The sequence below is a fragment of the Stegostoma tigrinum genome, chromosome 2 (genome assembly GCF_030684315.1).
Source record: "Stegostoma tigrinum isolate sSteTig4 chromosome 2, sSteTig4.hap1, whole genome shotgun sequence".
Classification (NCBI taxonomy): domain Eukaryota; kingdom Metazoa; phylum Chordata; class Chondrichthyes; order Orectolobiformes; family Stegostomatidae; genus Stegostoma; species Stegostoma tigrinum.
In genome coordinates this window covers 126,258,502-126,286,361 of record NC_081355.1, presented here as the reverse complement: position 1 = coordinate 126,286,361, position 27,860 = coordinate 126,258,502, and the positions used below count along the sequence as shown (strand labels likewise).

The following is a 27,860-nucleotide window of genomic DNA, read 5'->3' as shown; positions in this document are numbered from 1 at the left end:
TTACAAGCAGACTATCAAGACTCTTAAATTACATTAACTAAACAAGGGAAAATCAAAGGAGGAAATATTCCTTTAGCCTGTTTCCTAACACTTTTTCCAGGGCAGTTACAAAAAGATCATCATGTACAAGTCTGAAGATAAACAGGTTTACTTTCTAATTAGTTCATGGGTGGGTAACATTGGCCAGGCTACATTTATTGTTTCTCCCTAAATGCTCCAATAAGGGAAAGCAGGTCCTCATGTTGATCTACCACAATCCTTCTGCGGCTGGCTCTCGTACAGGCCTTAGATGAGAAATCACAGAATTTTGACAATAGTGGACAATAGTGGCAAATTCTTGACCACATCATATCTCCACAGTAACTTTCCAGCAGGATCACTGAACTGGACCAGGAGAGAGAACCTTGGCTGATAGTTTCTTACCCTCTTTGAGAGAGTTGAAATTGAATGTAGCTGCTTCTACCTAAAATGTTATCAAGAGGTAGATCAAATGTGACTCCTTCTTGGTGGGTTCGGGCCCAGTTACATAAACGAACAGATCTTTAGAGCTTTAACCTACAATCCATACATGGAGTTGTATAAACCATGGTAAAAGGAGCTGGGCTGGTACCACTGATGAAATATTAGAAGCATACAGCATTGAAACATAGAAACTAGAAGCCATTCAGCCCTTTTGATTTTGCTCCGGCATTCAATATGACCATGCTCGATTCTCTAACTCAATGTCACATTCTCACTTTCTCCCCATAACGTTTGATGTCTCTAAAATGGTTTGCAGTTCTGGTTGCCATACCAGAAGAACATGGACACTTTGGAGAGGACGCAGACAAGGTTTACCAGGATGTTACTTGGTCTGGAGGATTTCAGGTTTGAGGAGAAGTTGGATAAACACCTATTGTTTTCACTGGAAAGGTGGAGGCTGAAGAGGTCACCTGGTGTAGAGCTACAGAATTATAAGATGCATAGATAGGGTGGGTAGTCAGAGGCATTTTCCCAGGGTGGAATTGCCAACTACAAAAGTGCACAGATTCAAAGTGAGAGGGGGAGAGTTTAGGGGAGAAATGCAAGGAAACGTTTTCACAGAGAGGACGGTGGATGCCTCGAATGCACTGCCAGTGGAGATGGTGGAAGCACACACATTAGCAATGTTTAAGGCATGTATTGATAGACACCAGAACAGGAGGCAAACAAGGAGGCAGAAGCTGCTTATGGGCTATGAGTAGTGGGTCTGAATAAGGATTAGGGATTGGTGCAGGTTTGGGGCCGAATGGCCTATTCCTGGGCTGTACCGTTCTTTGTTCTTTGAAATGCCTCCCTGCCCTTTCACTTGTTGGTGATTGAACTAAGGGAGCCTCGATAGTGGAACTCCAAAGTCCTGTAGATTCATTCAACTATGAAATACAATATGTGTTTTAATTTACAAAAGGGGCATTTGCCAAAACATGGCTGCAATTGTAAATTCAGTGGTGGTCTGTGGACAGACACAGAGACTGAGACCATGGAATGGTCAAACTGAACCGTAACCTCCTGGGAGTTGCCTCAGACTGTGAACATGATGGGAGAAAAGACTGGGCAAGAGACGTGCATTCTGTCTCCTCACAAGAATAGGGGTTGAAAGCCAATTTAATGGCAATGACATTTTAATCTTGAAATTGACTGATTAACTATTAATTTTTTGATTTTTACTCTTCTTGAATGACCCAGGGACTAAATCTTGTATCTTTTAACTATTAACTTTATCTGAACTCATTCCTCATTTCTAAGCTGTGTATATATGTGCTGTGAGAGAGATAATGGGAACTGCAGATGCTGGAGAATTCCAAGAAAATAAAATGTGAGGCTGGATGAACACAGCAGGCCAAGCAGCATCTCAGGAGCACAAAAGCTGACGTTTCGGGCCTAGACCCTTCATCAGAGAGGGGGATGGGGAGAGGGAACTGGAATAAATAGGGAGAGAGGGGGAGGCGGACCGAAGATGGAGAGTAAAGAAGATAGGTGGAGAGAGTGTAGGTGGGGAGGTAGGGAGGGGATAGGTCAGTCCAGGGAAGACGGACAGGTCAAGGAGGTGGGATGAGGTTAGTAGGTAGCTGGGGGGGTGGCTTGGGGTGGGAGGAAGGGATGGGTGAGAGGAAGAACCGGTTAGGGAGGCAGAGACAGGTTGGGCTGGTTTTGGGATGCAGTGGGTGGGGAGGAAGAGCTGGGCTGGTGGTGTGGTGCAGTGGGGGGAGGGGACGAACTAGGCTGGTTTAGGGATGCAGTAGGGGAAGGGGAGATTTTGAAACTGGTGAAGCCTGCCCTGGCCGACCCATCGTCTCAGCCTGCTCCTGCCCCACCGAACTCATCTCCACCTATCTGGACTCCATTTTCTCCCCTTTGGTCCAGGAACTCCCCACCTACGTCCGTGACACCACCCACGCCCTCCACCTCCTCCAGGACTTCTAATTCCCTGGCCCCCAACACCTCATATTCACCATGGACGTCCAGTCCCTGTACACCTGCATTCCGCATGGAGATGGCCTCAAGGCCCTCCGCTTCTTCCTATCTCGCAGGCCCGACCATTCCCCCTCCACCGACACTCTCATCCGCCTAGCTGAACTCGTCCTCACACTCAACAACTTCTCTTTTGACTCCTCCCACTTCCTACAGACTAAGGGGGTGGCCATGGGCACCTGCATGGGCCCCAGCTATGCCTGCCTCTTTGTAGGTTACGTGGAACAGTCCCTCTTCCGCACCTACACAGGCCCCAAACCCCACCTCTTCCTCGGTACACTGATGACTGTATCGGCGCCACCTCTTGCTCCCCAGAGGAGCTCGAACAGTTCATCCACTTCACCAACACCTTCCACCCCAACCTTCAGTTCACCTGGGCCATCTCTAGCACATCCCTCACCTTCCTGGACCTCTCAGTCTCCATCTCAGGCAACCAGCTGGTAACTGATGTCCATTTCAAGCCCACCGACTCCCACAGCTACCTAGAATACACCTCCTCCCACCCACCCTCCTGCAAAAATTCTATCCCCTATTCCTAATTCCTCCGCCTCCGCCGCATCTGCTCCCACGATAAGACATTCCACTCCCGCACATCCCAGATGTCCAAGTTCTTTAAGGACCGCAACTTTCCCCCCACAGTCATCGAGAACGCCCTTGACCGCGTCTCCCATTTTTCCCTCACACCCCGCCCCCGCCACAACCGCCCCAAGAGGATCCCCCTCGTTCTCACACACCACCCTACCAACCTCCGGATACAACGCATTATCCTCCAACACTTCCGCCATTTACAATCCGACCCCACCACCCAAGACATTTTTCCATCCCCTCCCCTGTCTGCTTTCCGGAGAGACCACTCTCTCCGTGACTCCCTTGTTCGCTCCACACTGCCCTCCAACCCCACCACACCCGGCACCTTCCCCTGCAACCGCAGGAAATGCTACACTTGTCCCCACACCTCCTCTCTCACCCCCATCCCAGGCCCCAAGATGACATTCCTCATTAAGCAGAGGTTCACCTGCACATCTGCCAATGTGGTATACTGCATCCACTGTACCCGGTGCGGCTTCCTCTACATTGGGGAAACCAAGCAGAGGCTTGGGGACTGCTTTGCAGAACACCTCCGCTCAGTTCGCAACAAACAACTGCACCTACCAGTCGCAAACCATTTCCACTCCCCCTCCCATTCTCTAGATGACATGTCCATCATGGGCCTCCTGCACTGCCACAATGATGCCACCCGAAGGTTGCAGGAACAGCAACTCATATTCCGCCTGGGAACCCTGCAGCCATATGGTATCAATGTGGACTTCACCAGTTTCAAAATCTCCCCTTCCCCTACTGCATCCCTAAACCAGCCCAGTTCGTCCCCTCCCCCCACTGCACCACACAACCAGCCCAGCTCTTACCCCCCACCCACTGCATCCCAAAACCAGCCCAACCTGTCTCTGCCTCCCTAACCGGTTCTTCCTCTCACCCATCCCTTCCTCCCACCCCAAGCCGCACCCCCAGCTATCTACTAACCTCATCCCACCTCCTTGACCTGTCCGTCTTCCCTGGACTGACCTATCCCCTCCCTACCTCCCCACCTACACTCTCTCCACCTAACTTCTTTACTCTCCATCTTCGGTCCGCCTCCCCCTCTCTCCCTATTTATTCCAGTTCCCTCTCTCCATCCCCCTCTCTGATGAAGGGTCGAGGCCCGAAACGTCAGCTTTTGTGCTCCTGAGATGCTGCTTGGCCTGCTGTGTTCATCCAGCCTCACATTTTATTATCTATATATATGCTGTGTTATTATTTCTTCTTCGGTAACTAATAAACTAATTCATTAGCTCGTTAAAACGTATGTGCTATTGGAAGAAGGGATGCTAGTGAGCTGATGCACCCATGTGTAATATCCTGGATACAAGCATGCTATGAAGGCCATAGGTAGGAAAGCTTGTTAGTTATGCTTGTATTCGAAGTAAAGCATTCTTTCGCTGAGTGCTTGAAGCCAGCTAACCAGCAAATCAGTCAAAAGGAAACAGGGCGTTTTTTCTTCACCGGACCCGAAACAATTAACTCTGATCTTTTCTCCACAGATGCTGCCAGCCCTGCTGAGCTTTCCGAGCAACTTCTGTTTCTGTTTCTGATTTACAGCATCCGCAGCATTTTTGTTTTTATTCTTGAAATTGACTGTTCAACTATCAACTTTTCACTATCTACTCTTCACAAATAACCCAGGGACTGTATCATATTTCTTTTAACTTTTACCATTGTTTGAACTCACCCCTCATTTCTAAGCTGTGCGTAATTGTGTTGTGTTATTATTTCTTCTTCTGTTAGGTGACTAATAAACTCATTCATTAACTCAAGAAAGCCTGTTAAAATGATTCTTTTTGAAACATCAATTCACTTGGGTCTGGGACAAAGGGACAAAGGAAGGGTCTTCTATAAATTAGCCTTGCGGTAACCTTCTTGGCGAATAAAGAAGGGGAGCCAGATCATCCATCCTCACCTGGGAGCTTAACAATGTGGGATATCCCATCAGGAACTGTAACAATTTGGGGAATCATGCCTAGTGTCTGACTGTGATACTTGCCAGTCCTTTAATTCAGACTAACAGCTGAATAATGGAGGGACTGACTGTAAGACCAGCTGATTAGTGGAGTAACTAATAACCGTCCCATGAGAAATGAGTAACTACGGTTCCCCTATCTTCCTGATTAAAACAGTGAGCACAGAGATTCATGAATAACATGTTCTGTGCTTCTCCCTCTCGAGGCCTGTTCTCCACCAATTTTAAACAAGCCTTGAAATAGGAAGCAAGTTCTCAGTGCTCCCTCCTGAAAAAGGGCAAGTTAGACCTACAAAAGACATCGTCCCTGGGATGCAGTCCCTGTTCATTTCCCACAGAGAGAAAATGGACAAGGAAAAGGTTCGGGGAATGTTTTGTAAAGATTTTTGCCTGTTCAAAAGAAGCTGTCATTGGTTGATTTACCACTAACCCTGGCTCTTGTGACATCTTGATCAGCCAGGTCAATTTCTTCAATTCTTATTCTCCCGAAACATGTTTAATGTTTGGAACTTTCTGCCAGCTCACCACTTCCAAAGAACCTTGAAATGATTCAGGCCATTCACAAATAACATCCAGTGTGAAATGAGACTGATGGTGTTCCTTGTGCATTTTACTCTCTATTTCAAAAGAAACACTCCTGTAATTTCTCAGATAACAAAGTGTGGAGCTGGATGAGCACAGCAAGCCAAGCAGCATCTCAGGAGCACAAAAGCTGACGTTTCAGGCCTAGACCCTTCATATTTCTCAAATTGTACTAGCCTTCTGATTATGAGCTTTAAATGTGGTATGACAAACTATATCATGACAAATTGAATAGACTACCTGGTAGACTGAGGGACCTTGGTCAGAATTCCATTAGAAATCTAGGCCTCATTTTAGCCTCCTCACATAAATGCTTTGGATAGGATGCAGTGGACAGCTCGAGACTAGTTGCCATGTGGAAGCTTCCTAGTTAACAAAATCAGGTAGAAGAATCAGTACTGCTCACTTTTAAGTGGTGTGGAATTAGAAATGTTCTGATTGAGGTTTATTAGATGAAGAAAGAATTAGATATCATTCTACCTGATTATTTTTTAAAAATAAATATGACAGCAGGAGCCAATTTTAAATTAAACAAGGCCAAACCTAGGGTTGATGTCAGGGAGGAGTCCTTTTCAAGGATAATCATGGATAATATTTCAGATTGTTTTGATGGGGGTGTAGTCTGAAAGAAATTTCCAAAAGTTTTTCCCAACATTTGGCTGGGTTTTTAATCTGCTTCCTTGCTTCTGCCATGAGATCTCATGGTTTGGGTGGAGTAAAGAACATATGAATTATATTTTATAATGTATTACAATTGTGAGGGACAGACAAGATGAATCAGAGGTTTTTCTATCCATTTCACCATTACTTACATGTTTATGAAAAAGATCAGACAGAGTTTTGTTTTCGTCAAAGATAAACCCCAAGTTTCAATGAATTGAACATACAATAAGCGTGTTTAATTCTCTGACTGCTTACCTTGGAATGTTGGTTGTCCTGTTGCAGTGAGGATCCTAGCCTAACCCTGCAAGCACCAGTGATTCCATTATATTCAAATACAAGGCCAGATCTCATTAATCATATTTCAAAACATAAGAACAAACGAATTAGGAGCAGGAGTAGACAATTCAGCCCTTTGAACCCACTCTACCATTTAACATGATCATGGCTGATCTTATCCTAGTCTCAACTCCACTTTCCTGCCTGCTCCTCACAGCCCTTCATGCTGCTTCTCATCAAAAAAGTATCTATTACCTTCTTGAATCTATGGATTGGCTCTGCCACCACTGCATTCTGTGGCAGTGAGTTCTATAGATTTCAAAACCTCTGAGAGTTGTATTTTCTCTCATCTCAATTTTGAACCTACCTCCTCTCACTCAATATCTGTGCCCTATTGTTCGAGACTGTCCCTCAAGAGGAAGCATTTGTTCAATGCCCATCTTATCAATCCCCTTCAGCATTTCGCACTCCTCAATCAGACACCTGCCTCATTCTTCTGAACTCCAGTGAGTTCAAACCCAAGCTATTCAACTACTCCTTGTACATCAGCCCTTTCATCCCTGGAATCAATCTGCTGATCTTTCTTTTAACTGCCTCCAGTGCCACCATATCCCTCCTCAAGTAAGGAGACAAAAACTGGACACAATATTCTGGACATGGTCTTACCAACACCTTAAATAATTGCAACGACACTTCTTTACTTTCATAACTGTAGCAATGAATGCAAGGATTTTATTTGCTTTTCTTATTATATGCTGCACCTGCATACCCATGCAATTCATGTACAAAGATGCACTTTGAACCTGCTTCCCATTTAAATAATAATATTAGTAATAATAAGAGCATTGGAAACCCTTAATTGTCTCCTGAACAAATATGATATGGAACAGGAGGAGATATCCAGGTGCAATCCTTGCTCTGACCTCTGTAATCTCAGTTTCAATGGCTGCAGAAGACCAATACTGGGATTGACAATGGCATGCTGGGATATCAGTCAAGCGCCTACTCAGCAACATCTGTCAGAAAGTGCTTGTCTGGTCAGGCTAAACTGGGTTCATTTGAGATGCTTTCACCAATGAACACATGTTCCAGGCTGACAACATGCAGAATGGTCATTTGGGAAAGGTGCTGCATGCACATTTTGATAGGTTCTGTCACAATGTCATGATATCACTTGGGAATCTCATCAATAAACACAATTCAGTTGGAAAGGGTAGAACAAGTGTGAAAGTATTTGCTGAAAATAAATGGTCCAATAGCATTACATATTGCTAATCTATTTCTGAGATGAAATCATGGCGAAAGTTCTATGTGCAAAGTGGTTATAAATCCTTTTGAAGTGCATTTTAACTGTTAAATACATTCGCAACAATTTCATTAAGCAAACAAAGAAATCAGCACTCATCCAATCCAATGAATGAGTAAATGAATCAATAATATAAACCTATCGACTCAGTTAGTTGGGTTAGGCATTTCTTTTACAAACTTAGCAAAGAACGTATGGTTATCAGCTTCAATTTCTATCCAAAGGACAGCCTTCCCATTTGTCAACAGATTTTCACAAAACAGGGCTAAAAAAATCAAAGAAAGTACATGAAACAGGATAATATCTCAAATCTATAACACCTTAAATGTTACAATGCTGTCCATTATTGGATAGTCAAAAGATCCTGATTAAGTGAACTTCCAATGTGATCACTACAGTATAACATACAATAAATTCTGGTTGATATAAGTCATGCTGTTGTTCTCCAATGTGTTGTATTCTCAGCTGAGAAACAGTGAGGAAACAGCAATCTCTCTTAGAAGTTGTGGAATCATTTTGAAAACAACAGACTATGTTTAGAATTGTTGCCTAATTTAGGAAACACCATAAAGATAAACTTACCTGAGGTAAAAGAATTGTTTTTCACTCTGCCATCACGACTGCTGTTACTCATTGAAGTGCCCCAACAGAATAAAAATGCAGTCTGGAAAAATACACTGCTACTCTCTTCTCCAAAGTACACTCCCCTTCTTCCTGCAGCTGCTTCCTAAACAAAACTCTGCTATTGTTCTGTTATCTGCACCACAAGCATGCCCTTCTCTACAATCCCTGTGTGCAAAGGTCTGCATCAGACTTACAGGCACACACTACTGCAATGCTCATCACATGCTTGATGACTCTTGTCATGCTCCAGTTTGGCTAAAACAAAAACAAATTCTTCAAATTGGCTTGCGATAGAAATCAGTTGAGGAAGAACATTGATTTTATATAGTACTTGTGGCTGATCATTGCAACTTTGTGTTTTAAAGGCAATTGGTTAATAGTTGTTACATGAAGAAGTTTTACGACAGATGCAATAGTTGAGGATGATTGCTGAACAGAATACATAACTCAAATCAACTGGGCAACATTAAATTTACTTGGAATTATTTCTATTCTTTAAGCCTGTTCCTAATTGGAGCCATTCCTTCTTGTACCTATTTGCAATCTATGAATGAAGATGGAATAGACAGAGTTGTGAATAGATTTTGAGGGAAGGGTGCCCTTGGGTTCAGAGGCAAAGAACAAAGAGCAAAGAACAAAGAAAATTACAGCACAGGCTCAGGCCCTTTGGCCCTCCAAGCCTGTGCTGAACCAGATCCACCATCTAAACCTGTCACCTATTTTCCAAGGATCAGTATCCCCCTGCTCCCTGCCTATTCATGTATCTGTCTAGAAGCATCTTAAATGTCACTATCATGCCTGCCTCTACCATGTCCACTGGCAACATGTTCCAGGAACTTCCACCCTCTGTGTAAAGAACTTTCCACGCATATCTCCCTTAAACCTTTCCCCTTTCACCTTGAAATCATGACCCCTAGTAATTGAGTCCCCCACTCTGGGAAAAAGCTTTTTGCTATCCACCCTGTCTATACCCCTCATGATTTTGTAGACCTCCTCAGGTCCCCCCTCAACCCCCTTCTTTCTAATGTAAATAGTCCCAATCTACTCAACTTCTTGTTATAGCTGGCACCCTCCAGACCAGGCAACATCTTGGTGAACCTCCTCTGCACCCTCTCCAAAGCATCCACATCCTTTTGGTAACGTGGCGACCAGAACTGTACACAGTATTCCAAATGTGTTCGAACCAAAGTCCCATACAACTGTAACATGACCCGCCAACTCTTGTACTCAGTACCCAATCCGATGAATGAAAGCATGCCATATGCCTTCTTAATGACTCAATCCACCTGCGTTGCCAGCTTCAGGGTACAATGGACCTGAACACCCAGATCTCTCTGTGCATCAATTTTCCCCAGGGCTTTTCAATTTACCATTCAGGGCAACCCTGAAACTTGTGCAGTGGGCCAGGAGGATGGTGGAACATGTGCCCAAAGGCAAAGGAGAGATGATGGTCTCTCACAAGATACCTGGTGACAGAATTAGGAACCACACAGAGAAATGACACTTAACAATCACACATGCTGGACTGCTGTCAGTACAAACTGAAACTACAACAATTGAATACACACTGGCCCTCACAAATCACCTGCATTACTCACTCTGCCCTTTTAATTGAATGGAGAAAAACGTCACCTTAGCCACTGAGCAGCTCCCTGACATTTAGCAAAGTGCTCACCAGCTCTTGGCTAGCAGGGAAATGTGGAAAGAAAGGCAGGGAGGACCATGAGTGAGAATGTGGAGAAAAGGGGCATGAAAGTTAGGCTCTTTCAGTTCTCATCCTCTACATTTCCCCCTTAATTCCCCTGCCATTTTGCTTTGTATCCCAATGACTGAGTCTGCCTTGCACTAGTGCAGGAGACCCAGTCTTTGGCCCGGTCTTTAAGGACTCCAAAACCCAGGGAAGATCTACCATGAGCATCCGAGCAGACACACCAGGGGAGTGAGCAGTCTGTTCCTACTGCTGAAGCCACAGAGGGGTAGCAGCTTGCTGTGGTATTGGGAAACAAAGAGAAACAGTTTTCAATTTTACAAGGGGGCTGTCTTTGGTGTTAATAACAATGGTGCCATTCAATATTTCTGAAAATATTAATGAAGCATGAACTTTATTTCCGGTCTCCTCAAAATCTCTATTGCTGCTTTATCTGGCAAATTACCATCAGTCTTGAGAGGAAACCTGGGTGGAAGACAAGCTGTTGTGACAAGGCCATGGGTGAGGTTCCAGTTCTAGTCAGAACACCTCAAATTCTGAAGATCTTGGATGAGACAGGATGAGCGTTACTCTCCTTTTTGTTAGCCTGCTCCCTTTGTGAGTCACATCAAGTTTAATTTCCAAAGAACCCCTCTCTTGTGGATAACTTCCTCCGAGACCAATTGATTTGATGTTTTGAAATTTAACCAGGCATTCTTGAGTTAACAAGAGAGTGAGATTATGAGTTGATAAATGTGAGGAGAAACCATAATGCAATACACATAACATACTGACTAAGAATGAGAAGTGAGTTCAAAACAGGTGAAACAATAAAAGGTATACAAGTCAGTCTCTAGGGGTCATTTGTGAAGAGTAGATAGTGGGACAATCAGAATTCTTGGCTTTGCTTGATAGTTGAAATTCTTTTGTCCAGGTCCTTTTTAACTGGTTTGGTTGCTGGATGACTTTGAACACTCAGAGCTGCAGAGCCATCTACCTGCAATGCAGGGGAGGCTGGTAGGTCACACTTTGATTGTAAGCTTCATAACACACAGCTCTTGCAAACAGGCCACAACCTTAGTTCACTAGCACATCTTTTTCCACCAGCACACCCAGAACAAGATTGAACTGACTTGTAGCTCAGTTCTTGAGTACTCTTGAAAAGGGAAAGCAGAAAACATATCTTTCACCCAGACTCTGAAGAAGGGTCTAGGCCCGAAATGTCAGCGTTTATGCTCCTGAGATGCTGCTTGGCCTGCTGTGTTCATCCAGCTACACACTTTGTTATCTTCCACCCAGACTGCCACCCTTTTTCTCCCAATATGTTCGCAGTCTGAGATAACTCCCAGGGGACTACAATTTAGTTTGTGTTGCATTTCTCTGTTTGAAACTTCCTGAACGGCTCTTCAGGTATGATATTTTAGGATCCCTTTCGAACTGGAGACAGCCACTGAAGTTACATTCAGTTTAGGCTGAAATAAAAGCAGAAATTGCTGGAAAATCTCAGCAAGTCAGGACTGATGAAGAGTCTAGGCCCAAAATGTCAACTCTCCTGCTCCTCTGATGCTGCCTGGCCCACTGTGTTCCTTCAACTCCACACTGTATTGACTCCAACTCCAGTATCTGCAGTTGTTGCTACCCCTGACCTTCTTCAGATATACCTATTCTGTGTTCTGAAGTAAGGTCCCAGACCCAAAACATTAACTGACTTCTCTCTACACACATGGCCAGATCTGCTGAGATTTTCCAGCAATTTCTGTTGTAGTTTCAGATTTCCAGCATTTCTAATTTTTTTATATTTTTATGTCTACAATTTAGGGCTCTATGTCCTACCTTTGAAAAAATACCTGTTAGAATTAACATTTGACGTGTCCTTATGAGATCCAGGTTAAGATGTGTGATCAGGACTCAAACAAAGGGTGTTGATGTGAAGGAGGGCTGATTAACTGTGGGAGTGATTTATTTTGGGGCTGAGGGAGTCAGTAATAGGGCAGTGAGTTCAGCTATACTGTGCCATAGGGTTTGCCACATTCAGGCTTCCTGAATCACCACAGTAAAGAGACCTTTACATACTCTGACAGTGAGCTGAGCAGATCCAGGGAAACTCAGGCTGTTCCTTATCCGATACGTCCTGCAAATCTTGACACCCTTCTTGGGGCATACTGAAGGGAACCCCAAGACCTGTCCAGACACCTGAATTCAGGTTATGTTTCCCATCTGCAAAGCTACTGGACTTTATTCCAAGGAGGAACCTCCCCATGCTCTGCTGAGCTTTAAGAACCTGGAGCAGATGAGACTGTCTCCATGGGTAGGAACCATGGTAGCTTCTGGGATCTCTTACATGCAACTGCATAAGAACATGCTGGTTGTTACCAGCCAACAGGATATTTATAGTGTAGAATCCCTTTGATTGATGGAAGTTACTGGTTGGTCTGAGAGCTTCTTGTTTGCCCAATCCAAGGACCCTCGCGTTCTTTTTGACTTCATCAGTTGTGACGTGGGAGAAATTCGGGGAGCTGGGAAACATAGCATCAGTCACCAGGAAATTGCACTTCTACTGAGCAGAATGGGACACCATGGAAGTCCCAGAAGACCCACAGCAATGTGATTGACTCTTAACTGCCCCCTGGGCAATTAGGGATGAATAATAAATACTGGCCAAGGCATGGACGCTCTCATCCCATGAATAAATAAAAATAACACATGGGGGTGTTGGGGGGGTACTACTTTAGAAAACTACAGATGCCAGCAATGACCTGCTGAGACAACGTTGCTTTATTATAGCCAGAAGGCTAAGCCTTTGTCTGCATACCCTGGGGCAACACTTCCCTCAAAGTGAAGTTCATCCTCTGTCCTGCTGAATGGTGAATTGTTAAATAGAAACTAGGTGGCCTTGTCCCTGAGGTTCCTGATGCTGCTGGTGTTGTCCCTGAGGTTCTGGATGCTGCTGGTGCTGTCCTTAAGGTTCCTGATACTGGTGGCATTGTCCCTGAGGTTCCTGATGCTGCTGGTACTGTCCCTGAAGTTCCTGATGCTGCTGGCATTGTCCCTGAGGTTCCTGATGCTGCTGGAGCTGTCCCTGAGGTTCCTGATGCTGCTGGTGCTGTCCTTAAGGTTCCTGATGCTGGTGGCATTGTCCCTGAGGTTCCTGATGCTACTGGTGCTGTCCCTGAAGTTCCTGATGCTGCTGGTGCTGTCCTTAAGGTTCCTGATGCTGGTGGCATTGTCCCTGAGGTTCCTGATGCTACTGGTGCTGTCCCTGAAGTTCCTGATGCTGCTGGTGCTGTCCCTGAGGCTCCTGATGCTGCTGGTGCTGTCCCTGAGGTTCCTGATGCTGCCCCGAGGTTCCTGATGCTGCTGGTGTTGCCCCTGAGGTTCCTGATGCTGCTGGTGCTGTTCCGGAGGTTTCTGAAGCTGCTGGCATTGTCCCTGATGCTCCTGAAGACGCTGGTGCTGTCCCTGAGGTTCCTGAAGCTGCTGGCATTGTCCCTGAGGCTCTTGATGCTGCTGGTGCTGTCCCTGAGGTTCCTGATGCTGCTGGCCTGGTCCCTGAGGCTCCTGATGTTGCCCCTGAGGTTTCTGTTGCTGCTGGTGCTGTTCCTGAGGCTCCTGATGCTGCTGGTGCTGTCCCTGAGGTTCCTGATGCTGCCCCGAGGTTCCTGATGCTGCTGGTGTTGCCCCTGAGGTTCCTGATGCTGCTGGTGCTGTTCCGGAGGTTTCTGAAGCTACTGGCATTGTCCCTGATGCTCCTGAAGACGCTGGTGCTGTCCCTGAGGCTCTTGATGCTGCTGGTGCTGTCCCTGAGGTTCCTGATGCTGCTGGCCTGGTCCCTGAGGCTCCTGATGTTGCCCCTGAGGTTCCTGTTGCTGCTGGTGCTGTCCTGAGGCTCCTGAAGCTGCTGGTGCTGTCCCTGAGGTTCCTGAAGCTGCTGGCCTTGTCCCTGAGGCTGCTGATGCTGCTGGTGCTGTCCCTGAAGTTCCTGGTGCTGCTGGTGATGTCCCTGAGGCTCCTGATGCTGTTGGTGTTATCCCTGAGGTTCCTGATGCTGCTGGAGCTGTCCCTGAGGTTCCTGATGCTGCTGGAGCTGTCCCTGATGTTACTGAAGCTGCTGGTGCTGTCCCTGACGTTACTGATGCTGCTGGTGCTGTCCCTGATGTTACTGAAGCTGCTGGTGCTGTCCCTGACGTTACTGATGCTGCTGGTGTTGCTACCATTGTTCCTTTTCATTTATATTTGAGGTCCACAGTGAAAGCGCTCAAGCTGCATCCATTTAACTGTGAAAGATGACAGTGGTGAACAGCAACTCGAAATGAGCAAAGCCCGAGGTAGCAGACATGAGTGACATAGTGATCAGAGATAATGGGAACTGCAGATGCTGGAGAATCCAAGATAACAAAGTGCGAAGCTGGATGAACACAGCAGGCCAAGCAGCATCTCAGGAGCACAAAAGTTGACGTTTCGGGCCTAGACCCTTCATCAGAGTCTCTGATGAAGGGCCTAGGCCCGAAACTTCAGCTTTTGTGCTCCTGAGATGCTGCTTGGCCTGCTGTGTTCATCCAGCTTCGCACTTTGTTATCTATGAGTGACATAGTGTTTGAAATTGCTTAGGAATATCTTCAATCTGTGCCAGGAAGCAGCAATATTGTGACAAATTGGGTAGACTACCCGGTAGACTATAAGACCTTGGCCAGACTTCCATTAGAATTCTAGGCCTCATTTTAGCCTCCTCACATAAATGCTTTGAGTTTGATTTTGAAGCAGTAATATTGTTCCAGCATTTAAATTCTTGCCAGTCTGTTAATATCACAGTCCAGTCTAATTCCGCCAAGCTCTTGTTGACACTAATAAGTTTCAGAAAGATTTGGATGATGAAGCTAAGAACCTTGGTTAAAATTGCATTTGAGTTTCTTTTGGAGTATTTAATTTGCAGACCCCCACCCTCACAGGGATGTTTCCAAAAACTCACCAGTTAAATTGGAAGAAAATGGAATCATGTAAGGTTTCTGACATGCTGCCAATTTGGAATGTTTTAAGATCTGCCATGGTCTCGTAACCACGGTCCCTGCCTTGCAGGTTTAATTTTGGCCCCCATCACTTCTAAACCCAGTGCTTGATACATGCATAGACGGCTGGTTCTTGCATAATCCAAGCAATACAAGCTGAGCCATTGTGTTTCACAGACTATTTCATCATCAGTGTCTATTCATATAACCCTTAATCCTGTACTCAGACATATAATTATGCAGTTATTTTTGGAAGTCATTGATGTGATTTTATTGGAAGTCAATTCCATATATTCATTATTCTGTGGGGGAAAAAAGACTTTTAATTTCCAATCTTTCTCGAAGATGCTAATTTTGTGTTCAGGATAATGATGCTCTGCAAGTCTACAGTCAACAACCTCCAACAATTCAGCGTTTTAGTTATCCCAAATATATTAGTGTTAATTTTCTTCTCTGGTTAGAATAAATCCAATTGGAGTTCAAAGTAGTAAGATGCACTCTTATCGAAACATGGAGGAGTCTGAGAGGGCTTGACAGTGTGGATGTGGAAAGGTTGTTTCCCCTTGTAGAGGAGTCTAGGACCAAGAGCATAATCTCAGAATAAGGGATTGGACAATTAAGGTAGAGATGTGGAGGATTTGTTTTCTCTCAGATAATGGTGATACAATGGAATTCATTGCCATATCAGGCTGTTGAGGCTGGGGTTGTTATGACTGAGATTCAAGGTTCAGATAGAGTTATAATTATTAAGGGGATCACGGGCTATGAAGAAAAGGTGGGAAAATGGAGTTGAAGATTACCAGATCAGACATAATCTCATTTAATAGTAGAACAGACTCGATGGGCAAAATGGGCTACCTGTGCTCCAACACCTCATTGTCTTATGGTGTGAGCTTGGTTGCATCATAGCCCAACCCTGGTTATGTTTCGTGCCCAAGTTTGAATTATCTTCAATACATCAACATCCTTTTGAAGTCCGATGAGATATAATGCAACCTAATATTTTGTGTAGGACTTATTAATGAATCATGTAGTCCAAAAGGCACCTGTTTTTCAGAACAAAGGCAAATATTCTTTGCATTTTTTTCTCAAATTGATCAAATCAACAAAATCCACATTCTTCAAGCATCTAATTCATGATAATGACACAAAAGCCATTAATCGTAACAGAATTATCATAGAACATGCAATTGGCAGGTCACTAAGTGCCTGTTCCCTTCGCAAAAGCTTCCTGACCTGTTGGCTGTTTCAAGTATTTTATTTTGTTTCTTTATTTAGCTTCAAATTTTCAATGTCTGCTCCTATTTTTTAAAATTTGCATCCTAAAAGATGAAACTTCAACATTTGAGCAAATTTGCTCATTTAGTTCTGGAATGGAGAACTACAATGCAAAACAGCAGAGAGAAAAAAAATCCTCATTTACAAATTGAATGTGTCCTGGACTTCATTCGCAGTTGTGAACTCCGTCCCGTTTCTCGCTGTTATTCCCAGCCTCTGCTGAGATTCAGCAATCTTTAAATCTTGTCCAAAATTCAATTTGCCCAAAGCTGTCCCAATCCACAATGCTACATTAGACTTGCCCCTGGTCAGCACATGATGCTTTTCCACTGATTACTTGCAGTTGGAAATGTTCATTTGAGGTGTGCTGCCCTTGTGATTGTATTGGAATACACTTTGAAGAGTGTTAACATATTGCCTATGGTTGCTGAGTGAATAATTCAGAGATCTGAACTGATGATCCACAAACACAAATCTCACCATAGTCCCTGGGAGTTTTTAGGTTATTTGATTAAATAAATCTGGTATGAAAAGCTATTAGAGGTCACTGTAAGTAGAAAACTGCCCAGATTATCATAAAAATTAACACATTTGGTTCAATAATGCCCTTTCTGAAAGGAAATCAGCCATCCTTACTCAGTCAGGCCTGGCAGCATCTGTGAAAGATAAAAGAGAGTTAACGTTCTGGGTCCGGTGATCCTTCCTTCAGCTCCGAGTTTTTCCTTCACAGATGCTGCCAGACCTGCTTCGCTTTTCCAGCAACTTTGTTTTTGTTGCTGATTTACAACATCCACAGTTCTTTCGGTTTTTATCCTTAGTCTCTTTACTCAGAAATTCACCGTAAGCACTGGCAAAATCGCATTCAGTGCCCATCCCTGATTGTCTTGAGAAGGTGGTACTAGTTGTAATAGTTTGGTACAACAGAGTGGTGTGTTAGGCTATTTCACTGTGCCGTTGAGAATGGACACATTGTAGCTGTTCTACATTAAGAATGGAATGGACAAAACTCCTGATATTGATGTGGACTCTGAATTCCTATGGGACTAAGACATACTAAGGGGAAGCAATATATTGTAGACAGAGCTAAGTGATCCCACAACGAGCATAGATGTTGCATTGCAAAGCTCTGTGATCCTTCCAAATCCAGTTGTGAAAAGACTAGCTTTTGTGCTAAAGATTTGTGCTTAAAATTAGGTGCATCTCCAGTACAGCTACATCACTGGTGCTTACTGCACAATGTAGAAAAATATCCAGGAATCTCCCATCCCAAAATATGATCCAGACAAATCCAATCTAGTAAATTAACACCTCATCAGTCTATTCTCAATCAACCAAAAAGTGTCATATATAATGCCAACAATATCACTTTCTCAGTTATAAGCTTCTCATCAGTGTTCAGAGTTTGTCACCAAGGCCTTTGACTTCATTTCAGTGTTGGTCCAAACATGGACAAAAGAATAGAATTGCAGTGCTGAGGGGAGAGTGATAGTCAGTGAAGTGATGGCAAAACCTGACTGAGAACCATATCAAGTAGCCCAGGTAATATTGAGGTCAATGGAAATCAGGGGGGCAACTCTGGCAGCATATTTAATATGAAGTAAGATTGTTGTGGCTTTTGGAAGCCATTCATCTCCATCCCAGGACAACACTGCAGGAGTTCGGCAGGATAGTGTTTCATACACAAATATATTCAACTGTCCCATCAATGTCTTTCCCTATCACCAGGAATATGGTCAATCCTGCCCTTAAAACCTATTCTGCCAATAAATAAGATCATGGTTTAACTATTTGTTCAAAATTCCACCTTTCCTTCTACCCTGATAACATTTGATTCTCCTGCCTAAGAAGAACATATCCACATTTGCCTAAAAAATATTCAATGATCCCAGTTCCACTGTCTTCCAAGACAGGCAGTTCCAAAGCTTATGAGAGGAAAAAAAAATTGCTCATGTCTAACCTCAAAGAGAAACTGACAATGTTAGTGTACACAAGATCTGGACTGATCCACAGGAGAAAATATCTTTTTACCATCTCACCTTTTAAAGACCATCGTGGATCTTATATACTTCAAAGAAGTCACCTATCACTCTACCAAACTCTGGGAGGAATTACTTCCCATCAGATAACCAACACTTTCCAAATATCAATCTGGAAAATGTTCACTGACCCACCTCCTTAATTCCACTTCACAACTTTATTTTTCCCCTATCTTTGCATTTTTAATCATTGCGCATTCGATCCCCTTATCTATATCATTGACATCCATTGCAAACAGTTGACCGACACATTGCAGGCCACTGCAAGACCCTAGTTGTCAAATCCTGCCAATCTGAAAAAGTTGATCAATCCTCCGGTTGTGATGAGTTAAGCACTAGAATTTTAAAGGAATTAAATATAGAGATAGTGGATTCACTGGAAGTAATCTTCCAAGAATCCTTAGATTCTGGAAAAGTTGCATGGAATTAGAAAACTGCTAATGTTACACACAAAAAGGGAGAAAGATAAAATAAAAATCTACTTAATTTTATCATCTGTCACTGGAAAAATGTTCAAGTGTAAAGGATGTAATAGCAATGCATTTAGAAATGCACAATATAGTCAAGTATAGTCAGCACAGCTTCATGACATGTAATCATTGGAATTTTTTGCAAAGGTAATAAGCAACATAGATAAAGGAGATTCGATCGACGTAATGTATTTGGATTTGCAAAAGACATCTGATAAGGGACTGCATATCAGACTAATTAAGAAGAGAAGAGCCCATGGTGTTAGAAGTAACAGATTAGCATGCACAGAGAATTGGCTAACTGATAGAAGACAGAGTTGAATGAAGGGTGAATTTTAATTTGGTAACTAGTGGAGTGCTACGGGGGTCACAAATTATTTACAACAAATATGAATGACTTAGATGGCAGAAGTGAATGTATAATCACTAAGGCATTGGAGGCAGTCCAGAGAATGTTCACTCGGCTGATCCCGGATAGAGAGGGAAAGGTTGAATATGTTGAACTTGTACTTATTGAAGTTTAAAAGAGTGAGAGGCAACCTTAGGGGGCTTGATAGGACAGATGAAGAGGGCTTGTTTCTCACTGTGCGAGAGTTTAGGACCATGGGGCATGCTGTCAGAATAAAGGGTTACCTATTCAAGACAGAGATGAGGAAGACTTTATTTCCTCACAAAGAGTAATGAATTTGTGAAATTCTTTACTGCAGAGGGCTGTCGAGCTTGTGTTGTTAAGTGTATTCAAGGCAAAGATAGATAAATGTTTAACCTATAAGGAATCAACGGTTATGGGGAAATGCAGGAAAGTGGACTTGAAGTTTATCATATTAGCCTTGATTTTGTTCTTCCATATCATGGTCTTATTATGGAAAAGACCATTTTGTCCATTGGCTAGCTGGTATGTTTTCTTCAATCCATGCTAATATGTTACCCACTATACCTGAGTTCTTACTTTGCACAATAGCAACATCTGCATCGATATCGGCGCACCATCGAGGGCCGAAGGGCCTGTACTGCGCTGTAATGCTCTATAAAACTTTCTATGTGGAGCTTGTCAAATGCCTTCTGGAAATCCAAGTACATACACGAACCAGCTACCTGCAGTTTATATCACTCCTTCAAAGAAGTTTGATAAATTCATTAAATGGAATTTTCTCTTCACAAAATTTGCTGACTTTTCTTAACCACTTTATAATGTCCTTATTGATCGATTCTATAACCATCCCCACAATAGATGTCAAGTTAGTTCCCATTATCTCTGATCACAATTTCAACCTCACTGCGAAGCCTCTTCCGGGATGCCTAACCTGAAGAAGTTACCCTCCGGACCAACCTCAGGGGATCTCTCTCCCACTGCAACTCTCTTGTCCACCTATCTTCTTTTCTCTCCATCTTCAGTCCGCCTCCCCCTCTCTCCCTATTTATTCCTCTCCCCACCCCCCTCTCTGATGAAGGATCTAGGCCCGAAACGTCAGCTTTTGTGCTCCTGAGATGCTGCTTGGCCTGCTGTGTTCATCCAGCTCCACACTTTGTTATCTTGGCCTACAGTTTCCTGGTTTATGCCTCACCACCTTCTTGAATAGAAGGGTTTACTTGCTACTTTCCAGTCTGATGGAATCTTTCCACATTTTGGAAAAGTGACACCAATACATCAACTATCCCATTATCCATCTTTTTTAAGACATAGGTCTCCAGGTCCCGATGGTCGTCATCCTATCAGCCTGCAATTTCATGAGTTGCTCAGTACAGCTTCCTTACTGATTATAATCTCTCCAGGTCAAGGCATTGCCCTGAGAAGACTGAAAAGATATCATAGAAAGCATAGAAACCAAGGTGTGGAAAAAGGCCATTCGGTCCTATATGTCCACACCACCCCTCTGAAGAGCATCCCATGGTGACCCATTTCCCTACCCCTACGTACGTACCCACACTCTCAGTTTTAACTGAGAAAATAGATGACAGTATTTCACAGGTTCAATTCTCAGGTCTATTCCTTGGCCAATTAAAATCAAACTCCTTGGTTTCAAACTTTAACCAAGATTGTCAGTTAATTATCAGTCATCATCTTACAGGCACATTCTCCATCACAATGCCCTTACTAACCAACCTGCACCGTATAAATGGCTGCTTTCCCTTCACGTTATATATTTCTGCGGGTGGTCCCGCTTTGCACAAGACAAAATACTTGAAGAAAATGTTTCTTTTTCAGCAGTACTCAAGTTTCAGCATAAACAATTAATACATTATACACAATCCAACAATAACATATTACTCTGATCCAATGCTATTGCAGGAGCCATGTTGTACAAATTGGAAGCATTCGTTCTATTTAAGGAGGTGGTGTGGTTTCATCACTTTACAGGTTTTAACCATAATTCCAGTAAACAACTCAATATGTTAGAAAGAAAGAAAAATATGGATCCAAATTTATACAGCTTAACAAGTCGAGCAGCATCTGAGAAGAGAAATCAGAGTTAACGCTTTGGGTCCAATAACCTTTCCTCAAACTGATGGTAGCTGGGAAAACGTCAGTTTATATGCAGAAGGTAGGGTGGGGGGAGGGGGTAAGAAGTAAACAATAGGTGGGAATAGAGTCCAAAGAGAAAGAAGAACAGTTGGACAAGCAAAGAAGTTGATAACAATCTAGCTAGGAAGGTGAATAATTATCAATGGGCACTGTTAGTAGCTAACAATAGGTAGTGAGTAATGTCAGACTATATGATAATAAGGCTTAGAGATAATGGGAACTGCAGATGCTGGAGAATTCCAAGATAATAAAATGTGAGGCTGGATGAACACAGCAGGCCAAGCAGCATCTCAGGAACACAAAAGCTGACGTTTCGGGCCGAGACTCTTCATCAGAGAGGGGGATGGGGAGAGGGAACTGGAACAAATAGGGAGAGAGGGGGAGGCGGACCGAAGATGGAGAGTAAAGAAGATAGGTGGAGAGAGTGTAGGTGGGGAGGTAGGGAGGGGATGGGTCAGTCCAGGGAAGACGGACAGGTCAAGGAGGTGGGATGAGGTTAGTAGGTAGCTGGGGGTGCGGCTTGGGGTAGGAGGAAGGGATGGGTGAGAGGAAGAACAGGTTAGGGAGGCAGAGACAGGTTGGACTGGTTTTGGGATGCAGTGGGTGGGGGGGAAGAGCTGGGCTGGTTGTGTGGTGCAGTGGGGGGAGGGGACGAACTGGGCTGGTTTAGGGATGCAGTAGGGGAAGGGGAGATTTTGAAACTGGTGAAGTCCACATTGATACCATCTGGCTGCAGCGTTCCCAGGCGGAATATGAGTTGCTGTTCCTGCAACCTTCGGGTGGCATCATTGTGGCACAGCAGGAGGCCCATGATGGACATGTCATCTAGAGAATGGGAGGGGGAGTGGAAATGGTTTGCGACTGGGAGGTGCAGTTGTTTGTTGCGAACTGAGCGGAGGTGTTCTGCAAAGCGGTCCCCAAGCCTCCGCTTGGTTTCCCCAATGTAGAGGAAGCCGCACCGGGTACAGTGGATGCAGTATACCACATTGGCAGATGTGCAGGTGAACCTCTGCTTAATGTGCAATGTCATCTTGGGGCCTGGGATGGGGATGAGGGAGGAGGTGTGGGGACAGGTGTAGCATTTCCTGCGGTTGCAGGGCAAGGTGCCGGGTGTGGTGGGGTTGGAGGGCAGTGTGGAGCGAACAAGGGAGTCATGGAGAGAGTGGTCTCTCCGGAAAGCAGACAGGGGAGGGGATGGAAAAATGTCTTGGGTGGTGGGGTCAGATTGTAAATGGCGGAAGTGTCGGAGGATAATGCGTTGTATCCGGAGGTTGGTAGGGTGGTGTGTGAGAACGAGGGGGATCCTCTTGGGGCGGTTGTGGCGGGGGCGGGGTGTGAGGGATGTGTTGCGGGAAATATGGGAGACGCGGTCAAGGGCGTTCTCGATGACTGTGGGGGGAAAGTTGCGGTCCTTAAAGAACTTGGACATCTGGGATGTGCGGGAGTGGAATGTCTTATCGTGGGAGCAGATGCGGCGGAGGCGGAGGAATTGGGAATGGGGGATGGAATTTTTGCAGGAGGGTGGGTGGGAGGAGGTGTATTCTAGGTAGCTGTGGGAGTCGGTGGGCTTGAAATGGACATCAGTAGCAAGCTGGTTGCCTGAGATGGAGACTGAGAGGTCCAGGAAGGTGAGGGATGTGCTGGAGATTGCCCAGGTGAACTGAAGGTTGGGGTGGAAGGTGTTGGTGAAGTGGATGAACTGTTCGAGCTCCTTTGGGGAGCAAGAGGCGGCGCCGATACAGTCATCAATGTACCGGAGGAAGACGTCCTATCTGGACTCCATTTTTCCCCTTTGGTCCAGGAACTCCCCACCTACGTCCGTGACACCACCCACGCCCTCCACCTCCTCCAGGAGTTCCAATTCCCTGGCCCCCAACACCTCGTATTCTCCATGGACGTCCAGTCCCTGTACACCTGCATTCCGCATGGAGATGGCCTCAAGGCCCTCCGCTTCTTCCTATCCCGCAGGCCCGACCAGTCCCCCTCCACCGACACTCTCATCCGCCGAGCTGAACTCGTCCTCACACTCAACAACTTCTCTTTTGACTCCTCCCACTTCCTACAGACTAAGGGGGTGGCCATGGACACCCGCATGGGCCCCAGCTATGCCTGCCTCTTTGTAGGTTACGTGGAACAGTCCCTCGTCCGCACCTACACAGGCCCCAAACCCCACCTCTTCCTCCGGTACATTGATGACTGTATCGGCGCCGCCTCTTGCTCCCCAGAGGAGCTCGAACAGTTCATCCACTTCACCAACACCTTCCACCCCAACCTTCAGTTCACCTGGGCAATCTCCAGCACATCCCTCACCTTCCTGGACCTCTCAGTCTCCATCTCAGGCAACCAGCTTGTAACTGATGTCCATTTCAAGCCCACCGACTCCCACAGCTACCTAGAATACACCTCCTCCCACCCACCCTCCTGCAAAAATTCCATCCCCTATTCCCAATTCCTCCGCCTCCGCCGCATCTGCTCCCACGATAAGACATTCCACTCCCGCACATCCCAGATGTCCAAGTTCTTTAAGGACCGCAACTTTCCCCCCACTGTCATCGAGAACGCCCTTGACCGCGTCTCCCGTATTTCCCGCAACACATCCCTCACACCCCGCCCCCGCCACAACCGCCCTAAGAGGATCCCCCTCGTTCTCACACACCACCCTACCAACCTCCGGATACAACGCATTATCCTCCGACACTTCCGCCATTTACAATCTGACCCCACCACCCAAGACATTTTTCCATCCCCTCCCCTGTCAGCTTTCCGGAGAGACCACTGTCTCCGTGACTCCCTTGTTCGCTCCACACTGCCCTCCAACCCCACCACACCCGGCACCTTGCCCTGCAACCGCAGGAAATGCTACACCTGTCCCCACACCTCCTCCCTCACCCCCATCCCAGGCCCCAAGATGACATTGCACATTAAGCAGAGGTTCACCTGCACATCTGCCAATGTGGTATACTGCATCCACTGTACCCGGTGCGGCTTCCTCTACATTGGGGAAACCAAGCGGAGGCTTGGGGACCGCTTTGCAGAACACCTCCGCTCAGTTCGCAACAAACAACTGCACCTCCCAGTCGCAAACCATTTCCACTCCCCCTCCCATTCTCTAGATGACATGTCCATCATGGGCCTCCTGCACTGCCACAATGATGCCACCCGAAAGTTGCAGGAACAGCAACTCATATTCCGCCTGGGAACGCTGCAGCCATATGGTATCAATGTGGACTTCACCAGTTTCAAAATCTCCCCTTCCCCTACTGCATCCCTAAACCAGCCCAGTTCGTCCCCTCCCCCCACTGCACCACACAACCAGCCCAGCTCTTCCCCCCCACCCACTGCATTCCAAAACCAGTCCAACCTGTCTCTGCCTCCCTAACCTGTTCTTCCTCTCACCCATCCCTTCCTCCTACCCCAAGCCGCACCCCCAGCTACCTACTAACCTCATCCCACCTCCTTGACCTGTCCATCTTCCCTGGACTGACCTATCCCCTCCCTACCTCCCCACCTATACTCTCTCCACCTATCTTCTTTACTCTCCATCTTCGGTCCGCCTCCCCCTCTCTCCCTATTTATTCCAGTTCCCTCTCCCCATCCCCCTCTCTGATGAAGGGTCTAGGCCCAAAACGTCAGCTTTTGTGCTCCTGAGATGCTGCTTGGCCTGCTGTGTTCATCCAGCCTCACATTTTATTATCTTGATAATAAGGCTTGGTGTGTGGGGTTGGGGGAGCTAAGACATTGGAGAGTTTAGGTGCTAAAGTTATTGAACTCAATACTGGAACACTGCAGCAAGCCTGAGATAGAGATGTTGGCCAGGGAACAGAGTGATGTATTAAGGTGACAGGCGCCCAGTCTACACTTCATTTCCCCATATAGCGGACACTACATTGTGAGCAGCAAATGCAGTGGACTAGATTGTGGAAAATGAAGGTAAAGTGCTGCTTCACCTGAAAGGTACGTTTGGGGGCAGAGGACGTAAATGGGCAGGTGTTACACTTTCAGCAGCGGTAGGAGAAGGTGCCATAGGCTTGTGGAGGAGTGTTGGGAGTGAAGGAAGAGCGGACCAGGGTGTCCCCCAGGCACAACAGACATTGTGGAAGGTGGTCAACAGAAGGGAGAGGGATATGTGTCTGGTGGTGGCAGCATGTTGCTGGAGGTGGTGGAAATGGCAGCTGATGATATTCTGGATGTGGATGCTGGTTGGGTGGTAGGTAAGGACAAGGAGAACCCTAGTAGTGTTATGGGATGGAAGTGAAGGGGTGAAGGCGTAAGTGCAGGAGATGGGTCAGACCCATTTGAGGGCCCTGTCGACAATGGAGCTGAGGAATCCTTGGTTGAGGAAGAAGGTGGACATTTTGGAGGCTACCTTGTCGAAGTTGGCCTCATCTGAGCATATACGTTGGAGACAGCGGAACTGAGAGCAGAGTCTTTACAGGAAGTGGGGTGTGAGGATGTACAGTCCAGGTAGCTGTGGGAGTCAGTGGGTTTATTGTGGATACTAGTGGCTGGTCTAACCCCAGAAATGACTGATAATTAACTGACAACCTTGGTTTAAGTTTTAAAACAAGAACTTTGTCTTTAATTGGCAACACACAGACCTGAGAATTGAACATGTTGAGGAAGGGAAGTGAGGAGTTAGAGATTGACCAGGTGAAAGTGAGGGCAGGGTGGAAATTGGAAGCAAAATCAATGAACTCTTCCAATTCTGGATGAGAGAGGGAAGCAGCACCGATGATATCATCGATATATGGGAGAAAGAGTTGTGGGTGGGGGCCAGAATAGGACTGAAACAAGTAATGTTCCGTGTACCTCACAGAAAGACAGGTATAAATAGGGCCCATGCAGGTACTCAAGGCCACCCCTCTGACCTAAAGAAAATGAAAGGAGTTCAAGAGAAGGAGGAGTTCGGCCAAGGGGAAGAGGGTGATGTTGGGTGGAGATGGTTCAAACCTTTGCTCCAGGAAGAAGCAGAGAACCCGAAGACCATCCTGGGGAGGGAAGGATGTGTAAAGGGATTGTACATTCATGGTAAAGAGGAGGCAGTTGGAACTGGCAAAGTGTAAATTCTGAAATTGGCATTAAGCGTCAGAGGAATCATGGATGCACTTGGACGGGGACCAGACCAGGGGAGGAGTCGAGGTATGAAGAAATGAATTCTTTGAGGCAGGGGCAGGCTGAAACAATAGGTTTGCCCAGGCAGTTCCGTTTGTGGGTTTTTGGAAGGAGGTGGAAGCAAACTGTGCGAGGCTGGGGGACTATCAGGTTGGAGGGGAGGAAACCAGATGAAATGAGGCCAGGTAGCCCAGTTGATACAATGGCCGGATGTGTCATGTTGGAGTCATGGTCCAGGGGAAGATGGGATGAGGTAGCTCTCAGCTTCTGCAAGGTAGAGGTCAATATGCCAGACTACAACAGCATCACCCTTATCAGTAAGCTTAAAAACAAAGTAAAGGTTGGATCTAAGTGCACGGGGTGATATCAGTTCAGAGGGAGTTAAGTTGGATTGAGTAAGGGGGGGGGCAAAGAAATTGAGGTGACCAATGTCACATCGATGGTTCTCAATGAACAGGTTGAGTGCAGGTAAAAGGCCAGAGGGAGGAGTCCACATGAGGGTGAGTGTTGGAACTGGTCAAAGGGGTCATTGAGACAGGCAGAGGACTCTTGCCTAAAGAAATGGTCACAGAGGCGAAGACGATGAAAGGAGAGTTTGACGTCATATTGTGCTTGAAATTTGTTAAGGTGGGGACATAGAGGGATAAAGCTGAGGCCTTTGCTGAGTATAGAACGTTTGGCAGAGAGCAGAAGGCTAGGTAGGATGGTGAATACTTGGCAAGAGATGGGGTTGGAGGAGGGAATGGAATGAGAGGGAAAGGGAGGGATGGAAGGGTCCAGGCAGTCATAAGTATTTCTGAGTTATTGCATCTTGTGTACTTTGATGCCTGAAAAGAAAAGAAGTTTCTGGTTAGTCTGGCGATTGAAGTGGAACTGCTGAGTTGTGCAGACCCGAGCCAGTGAGTTGCGATGCTCTTGGAGAGAAAGGTCGCGAGTGTGCACGTGACACTGCATGGCACTGAGTGTGGATCTCAGGATGTGACAAGACCAGCTATCTGTGGAACTGAGCTTCCAGTTGCCTGCCACTTTAACAAACCACCCTCTTCCCTGGCCAAGATCTTTGTCTCTGGCTTGATGCAATGTCCCAGCACAGCTTAGTGCAAGTTGGAAGAACAACACCTCATTTTCCACTTGGGGACCCTGCAGCCCTCCAGGCTCAACATCAGGTTCAATAGCTATAGGGCCTAAACTCTCACATGTCCCAGACCCCACCCCACACACCAAGCCTTGTTGTCACAATCTGACATTACACACT

At 45.7% G+C, this 27,860-nt stretch overlaps 1 protein-coding gene across 8 annotated transcripts in view; it reads right to left on the bottom strand.

The window, feature by feature from the left end:
• Window positions 1-27,860, bottom strand: part of jcada (junctional cadherin 5 associated a) — a 294,400-nt gene that overhangs the window by 186,793 nt on the left and 79,747 nt on the right. For 6 of the 8 annotated variants that reach the window (XM_048560751.2, XM_048560812.2, XM_048560742.2 and 3 more), the window contains exon 1: window positions 8,454-8,569. The exons of the other annotated variants lie outside the window; for them this stretch is intronic. The gene's annotated coding sequence lies outside the window, so the exon portion shown is untranslated. Of the gene's footprint in view, window positions 1-8,453; window positions 8,570-27,860 lie in introns of those variants that run through there. 8 annotated transcript variants of the gene reach the window in all.